Genomic DNA, 8,568 nt, shown 5'->3' on the forward strand with positions numbered 1-8,568 from the left:
TAAATTGGGTTTTACTTCCTGCGAAGACTGTTGCGATCCCCTATACTTGTGGGTCATCAAGACTATTTTCTGGCGCCGTTGTCGGGGAGCATAGCTTTATTTGGAAGTTCACTTGGATTGATATTGTTCGCTGCAAATTCTCCACCATGGGTAAACCTCGCGATACTAAGGTCGCCATATTACCATCCACTACAAGAAAAGGTACAACTCTGAGTACCTCTGCTGCTCTTGATTCACCATCTGTGATAAGTAAACTTGTTTCACCACCACAAGCTTCAAATGCTGGTACTTCTGCTGAATCTGAAAATTCCCCTTATAATTGTGATGATGCTTCTACTCTGCTTGATAATGATGGTTCGTTAGGATCTTTTCTAGATGCTACAATTGCTAGGTCTAGACAAATTGAAAATACTGAAACTCCTAATGAAAATGCTGTTACACCTGTTAATTCACCTCGAGTCTCGTTGAATACTCTAGTGATGATCTTGATGAAGATTATGTGGAACTTGATGATGATTTTATTGAAAAATGCAATGCTACTACTGATGCAAGAAAAATTAAAAAGTTGCTTGCAGAACATGCTGTTAGATATAAACTGTCTCCTGATCCTAAGTTTGCCACATCTCCTATAAACATTAAGGATAAAGATTATGATTTTTCTCTTGATTTATCTCATATAGCTATTGTTGAGAAAACATCCTTTTGTGGTACTGAAAAAGAAAGTGCTGTTGAACACATGATTGAGCTATCTACTCTGAGTAGCTTGTTTTCTGATGATGTTAAGAAGCGTACTTACTTTGTTGCTAAAATCTTTACATTCTCATTAAAGGATGACGCTAAAACTTGGTATAATAGTTTGCCACCTAATTCTATTAAAAGTCCAAAATAATTTCTTGATGTTTTCTTCCGTAAATACTTTCCTGCTAGTGCTCAACATATTGCTTTGCAGAGAATCTATAATTTTGACCAGGGAGATGGAGAGAAATCGCCTGAGGCTTGGGCGAGATTTTGCTCACTTATTAGAGCTCGGCCTGACCATGATTTGGAAAAGCATGATTTACTTGATATATTTTATAGTGGACTAACCATTGAGTCTAGGGCATACCTGGATAGTTGTGCTGGTTGTGTTTTCAGGAAAAGAACTCCAGACGACGCTGAAGAATTATTGGCTAAAATAGGCCGGAATCATGATGATTGGACTACGCCTGAACCAACTCCAACGCCAATATTGAAGAAGAGGGGTTTAATTAAATTGAATGATGAAGATATGAGGGAAGCCAAGAAGTCTCTCAAGGAGAAAGGTATTAAATCTGAAGATGTGAAGAATCTTCCTCCCATAGAAGATATATGTGAGATAATTCCCCCTTCATCCATGATTGAGGTAAATTCCATTCAGCGCTTTACTAGGGAAGATATTCCGTATTCAAAACCTCCTGCGCAATGCTTAGATGAGTTTGATAATTATATTGTTAAGCAAGAAAATTTTAATATGAGAGTAGAGAATCATCTAATGGAAAATTCTCAAGCTATTAGTGAATTGCATGATATTGTGGAGAGAACCTCCAATGATGTTAAGATACTTGTTAAACATTTTCATATGGTTCAAACTCAAATTGATCAACTCACTAAAGTGCAAAATGACTTGTTGGGAAATAATTCTAAAGAAAAACATGCTTATGAAGTAACAACTAGAGGCGGTGTTTCTACTCAGGATCCTTTATATCCCGAGGGACATCCCAAAAGAGTTGAACAAGATTCTCAACGAACTAAAACTAGTGCTCCATCTAAGAAAAAGAAAAAGAAACATAAGAATGTTGTAGAATCCTCTGAACCTGTTAATGATCCTAATAGTATTTCTATTTCTGATGCTGAAACTGAAAGTGGTAATGAACATGATAAAGATAATGATAATAATGATACTCCTGATAAAGAAGAGGTTGAAGAAGAACCTGAAAAGCATGCTAAAAATAAAAAGTATACTAAAGAAGATTTTATTGCTGAGAAACATGGTAATGAAAGAGAACCTTGGGTGCAAAAGCAAATGCCCTTTCCTGCTAAGAAACTAAAATCAAAGGAAGAAGAACACTATAATAAATTTTCTGATTGGATGAAACCTTTATTCTTGCAAATCCCTTTGACTGATGCTATTAAATTGCCTCCTTATTCAAAGTATATGAAAGATATTGTTACTAACAAAAGGAAAATCCCCAATGAGGAAATTTCCACTATGCTTGCTAATTACTCTTTCAATGGCAAAGTTCCAAAGAAGTTGGGCGACCTGTATACCTACTATTCCTTGTTCTATTAAGAATAATTATGTTAAAACTGCTCTATGTGACTTGGGAGCCGGTGTTAGTGTTATGTCTTTTTCTCTTTATAAGAGACTTTACTTAGATAAGTTGATACCTACTGATATATCTTTGCAAATGGCTGATAAATCTACTGCTATTCCCGTTGGTATATGTGAGGATGTTCCTGTTCAAGTTACTAATAACTGCTTGATATTAACTGATTTTGTTGTGTTGGAAATGCCTGAAGATGATAATATGTCTATTATTCTTGGGAGACCTTTTCTTAACACCGCAGGGGCTGTTATTGATTGCAATAAGGGAAAAGTTACTTTCAATATTGATGACAAGGAGCATACCGTTTATTTTCCCAAGAGGATTGAGAAAGCATGTGGAGTTAATACTATTTCTAATGTGAGAACTATCAAAGTTGGAACCATTGATTGTCCTATATATGAGCCTAAAGAAGAATATCAAACTCTTGTGATTGGATCCATATCAATACAATTCAAGGTAACATGATTGATTTGAGGTTTATTTCTTCTTATGCTATGTAAAATTTATTTGGTGGCAAGACTTGATCAACCTTGTTAACAAATACTTTTTATATGCATAGAGGGGGTAAACAACATCTCTTTCTTCCTCCACTTGTTCTACTTGCTGTAGCACTTTTGTTTTGCAAAGTTCCTTAGTTAATTAGAGATTTCAAAAATTTTCCTCGCCAGTAATAATAAACTTAATACCCAGAAATGTGCATTTTTCAAAGTTTTCAAAAATTCAAAAAAATTATACCGTTGGTCCTATTTTTCGACGAGGCACCTGGGAGCACCTGGGGATGACCAGTGGGGCACCCCAGGGTGGCACCCCACAGGCCGGCGCGGCCAGCAAGGGGGGCGCGCCACCCTGGTGTGTGGGTCCCCCTTTGCCCCACTTCATCATCTTTTCCTCCCACTTTCTTCTCTCTCCCGAAAAAACTCGCACCAGGTTCTTCTCACTCGTGTTTTTGCTCAAGAGCTCCAGATTTCTCGATCTCTTTGCTCAGCCCAGATTTCTGTCTGAAATTTGGCACATTTGCTCTTCGGTATGTGATTCCTCCAACCATCCAAGTAGAATTTTGTTTGGTGGAGTATATCTTGAATATTTTGCTGCTGTAGGTAACATGTTTAGTGAGCTTGCATGCTTGTTCTAAGATGTATAAACTAGTTTTGATGCATGTTTAGTACTCTAGCAAGTTCCTATGGTAGTTTCTCTCGATTATATGTCACCAAATCAAATTTTATATTGTTTGTTGAAAAATTTCAGAAAATGGAAGGGAGTAGGCACCAACTCAACCAACAAGAATTGGAGGTGCAACAGGTTATGAGAGTTCACCGCGAAGAAGGAGTATACCCCACTTACTACCCGTGCGTGGATTTTATGAGAAGTGCAGGAATCTTGCAAGATGTTGAAAGTCTAATCTCTCGTGTAGGGTTGGATGATTTTGTTGATGGTGAACCATGCCAATATGCAAAACTGACTACGTCTGTAGTGCAGGATTTTAAAATCAATTGGTCGTGATCTAACCCCATGGTTCAGTACAAAATTTATAATAAAACTGTCAACTTGCCATTCAATGATTTTTGTGTAGCAATTAGAGTGCCGCAATGGGGATCATGCGAGAAGATAAGAGGATCGCCGCAAGAGTTCTTGGACCTTTTCAAGATGATTTGTCATGGAAGAAGCTTCTCAGAGGATGGTGGTAAAATCAGTAGCATTCAACTCCCAGCTATTCGCTACTTTGCTTATTTCATCACCAAGTGCGTTCTAGCAAGAAAGAATGGAAGTAAAATATCTATCCAGGATTTAGCCTTTCTAGCTGCTGCATTACAAGGTGATAAGACTTATAACTTGGGTGCTTTGATAGCCAACAGACTTGCTACTAACCGTGAGAAGGGAGAAATTTGTGGAGGTCTCATCGCCTCTCGTTTATTAGCTATGCATGGTGTGGAACCTCACCACCTTGATATTCAACTTCCCATAGAGAAACTTGATATAGTCTCCATGATTAAGCATGAATTTGTTTCTGATTCATCTAATTTGAGCAACATGTCCTATAGAATAACATTTTACAAGAAAGCTTGGAGAATAACTAAGAAATCTGAAAAATTAGTAGGATTGCCTGCACCTGCTCTGTTTAACCTTGATTCCAGGAAGGATTGGTCAGTCACGGAAAGTGCAGTTAATGCACACATAGAGGGAGGAGGCCATCGTGCAAGAGACAACACGGAGGAGGACGAGGAACACCTCGACTCGTCATCCGATGCAGCAAGTTCTTCGCATCCACAAGCTGGGCATGAGGAGCCTCCACGCTTTTCTTCTGCATCGGGACTTTATTATGACTACGCCATGTATGATCCACCGGCATGGAACCCAGACCCTCGTTGGGGTTGATCTCCACTTAGGCCAAAAGCCTAAGCTTGGGGGGAGGTATACCGGCATCACTCATTCTTTGCATATTATGGTTGCTGGATACTTGTACATACTTGTTTAGTTTCTTTGAGTGGTTTTCTAATGAGAGGGAGATGATATTTGGGGAAGTGCTGCCTGAAAACAGATTCTGGACTGTTACTAGAAAAATTCGTGCGCACAGTCAGAACGTTATTTTGAGCTGCCAATTTTTGTGCAGGTTCCCCAGGTTGTTATCTAACTTTCATTAGTTGAACACTTTTCGAGCTGAGCAACGTAAGATTTTTGTAAAAATCGATTTCTGTACTGCTGTCAGGTTTTGGCAGATTTCTGCCATCTCGCTTTTCTGTGTTTCTTTTAGTTTTCATTTTCTTGTTCTTGCTTTGTTTCTTTCCTAAAACACAAAAAGACCAAAAATATTTCTGCTGTTTCTCTTCACCATTTGTTTATCTTGGTTTCTTGCATTTGTTTCGCTTTATTTGCTATTGCCAGTTTGCTATAAGAAAACCCAAAAAGATTTTGCTTTGTTTGTTTGTTTCCTTTTGTTCTTGTTCTCAAATTCGAAAACACCAAAAATATTTGCTGTTCTTCTTTGGTTTTGTAAAGTTCTTTATGAGTTCAATGGTCTTCGGTGGCTGGAGCGTGGTTTTCATTTCATATTATCCAAGCTACACAAGTGAAAGGCAATAATGATGATATTCGACAATCTGATTGTGGTGAGAGGCTGGTATGAACTCTATTTGTTTTCATTTTTGTACATATACTCATCCATGTGAGCATGCTTAGTTGGTTCATGTGAGGTATATGTCATTTAAGAAAGTCTAGTAGTTCATGATCTCTCATGTTTAGCTCCAATTTATTAATATGAGTAGCATGTCATGGATGTTTGCTTGCATTGTTTTATTCATAGATAGGTATGATATTGTGGTATCCTCCTCTGAATAATTCGTTTGAATTAACTTGGCACATTCTCACGCATGCATATGACTGAACAAGAGTCAATTAAGCCTCAATGATTTACATTGCTTCAGAGTTCTTGTATCACTTTTATGCCTCAGTTAATTTATTTTGCCGCAAGCATGATTATGACAGTTATTGCTCTCTTGATTTGTCGCTCCCTAGTCTTTTGCTAGCCTTCACTTGTACTGAGCGGGAACGCTGCTCGTGCCTCCAAACACATGAAAACCAAGTTATTCCAGAGTGTCCACCATAAATACCTACGCATGGCATTTCAAACCATTCCAAGTAAATTCTCATGCGCTACCTTTAAACCTTCAAAAATGCTTCTCAATTTGTGTTAATGTTTCATAGCTCATGAGGAAGTATGTGGTGTTTAACTTTCAACCTTGTCATTTACTCTTGACGGACCTTCATATGGACTAGTGGCACATCCGCTTATCCAATAATTTTTCAAAAAGAGCTGGCAATGGGGTTCCCAGCCCCGATTAATCAACTTTCACTAATAATTCTCTTCACATGTTTTGCTCTGATTCGTCAGTAGGCAACTTAATTTTGCAAATAGACACTCCTCCATGGTATGTGATTGATGGAAGGCACCCGAGGATTCGGTTAGCCATGGCTTGTGTAAGCAAAGGTTGGGGGGAGTGTCACCCATAATAAAACTAAAATACGTGTGTAAACAAAAGAGAAGAGGGATGATCTACCTTGCTGGTAGAGATAACGTCCTTCATGGGAGCCGCTCTTGAAAGTCCGGTTGGCGAGGTAGTTGGTGTACCCATTACCATTCGTTGACAACAACAAACATTTCTCAAAATAATTTTACTCCTACTTTACAAATGAAAAGCTCTAGCGCATGTTAATCCCTGCTTCCCTCTGCGAAGGGTCAATCTTTACTTTTATGATTGTGTCTCCATCCTTTATTTGAGCACTTTCTTGAGAGCACAACTGTCATTCTTAGTGTAATATGCTTGTCTCAAAATATGATTGATTGTGGTATAACTTTGATGCTTTTATCTTTGACAATCACTATTTCTAGTCTTTCTATGAACTTCAGAGGTGCCTGAGCATTTATGTTTTGCTGATCAAATATGGGCAAGCGAGATACCACTCTATCATATTCTTTTATGAACATTGCAATCCTGCTTATATACATGGTTCATGATGCTTATTATTAATTGTTGGTACCTTTCCATGATTGACATAGCTATGGATGATCTTATTTGCATGTACCTTATTATGAACTGCCTAAGTGTTAGCCATAGCATGAGAATATTTACATCATATGAACAAATGTGTTCGTGAAAGTTCTTTTATCGCTCAGTTGTTAACTGAATTGCTTGAGGACAAGCAATAAGCTAAGCTTGGGGGGAGTTGATACGTCCAAAACGTATCTACTTTCCCGAACACTTTTGCTGTTGTTTTGCCTCTAATTTGTGTATTTTGGATGCAACTAACACGGACTAACGCTGTTTTTAGCAGAACTGTTCCGGTGTCTCGTTTTTGTGCAGAAATCCAACTTTCAGGAAAAACCTCGGGACTTTGACAGAAGGCCCTATTTTCCCAGAATACTGACGGAGACAGAAGGACAAATCAAGTGGAGGCCCGAGGGCCCCACACCATAAGGCGGCGCGGCCTAGGGGGGGCCCGCGCGGCCCTATGGTGTGGCCCCCTCGGCCGGCCTCCGATGCCCTCCTTCGGACTACTTATCGGACTCGACCTAAAAACGCACGGGAGAAGTCGAAGTCGCCAGAAACCCTCCAGAACGCCGCCACATCGCGAAACTCTGTCTCGGGAGCCAGAAGTCTCCGTTCTGGCACTCCGCCGGGACGGGGAATTGGAGGAGATCATCGCCGCCATCACCACCGACGCCTCTCCATCGACCAGCCATGTTTCCCCCATCCATGTGTGAGTAATTCCCCCGCTGTAGGCTGAAGGGGATGGTAGGGATTGGATGAGATTGGTCATGTAATAGTCATAAGATTGTTAGGGCATAGTGCCTAGTATCCGTAGATGTTACTTTTATGATATTGTTGCAACTTGTTATGCTTAATGCTTGTCACTAGGGCCCGAGTGCCATGATCTCAGATCTGAACATGTTATTGATTCATGAAGATATTTGTTGTTTATGATCTTACCTGCAAGTTGTATACACATGTCGCTGTCCGGAACCAATGGCCCCGAAGTGACAGAAATCGGGACAACCGGAGGGGATGGTAGTGATGTGAGGATCACATGTGTTCACGGAGTGTTAATGCTTTGCTCCGGTACTCTATTAAAAGGAGTACCTTAATATCCAGTAGTTTCCCTAGAGGCCCGGCTGCCACCGGCTGGTAGGACAAAAGATGTTGTGCAAGTTTCTCATTGCGAGCACGTACGACTATAATTGGAACACATGCCTATAGATTGATTAGTACTTGGATACCGTTTTATTATTATCTGCAAATACCCCTGCTTGACTGTTACATGAGTTTCTCTCATCCATGCAACGCCCGTTCATCCGTCCCCGTGCCTACAGTATTTTAATCCTGCTGTTTACTAAAATCACTACTGCTGTCTTTGTTACTCTGCTGCTGTTATTTCACTACTCGCCATCGCTATAAAACTGTTACTACTGATAAACTCTTGCGAGCAAGTCTGTTTCCAGGTGCAGCTGAATTGACAACTCCGCTGTTAAGGCTTTCAAGTATTCTTTGTCTCCCCTTGTGTCGAATCAATAAATTGGGTTTTACTTCCCGCGAAGACTGTTGCGATCCCCTATACTTGTGGGTCATCATACATCTACACTACAAATGCAGTTAATCAATGCAATTAGCTCCTTGTAATCACTTCCCAACTACATTCTCCAATCCTCATTTCTTTCCTCCACCTCAGACAC

This window comes from Lolium perenne, chromosome 2, assembly GCF_019359855.2.
Source record: "Lolium perenne isolate Kyuss_39 chromosome 2, Kyuss_2.0, whole genome shotgun sequence".
NCBI lineage: Eukaryota > Viridiplantae > Streptophyta > Magnoliopsida > Poales > Poaceae > Lolium > Lolium perenne.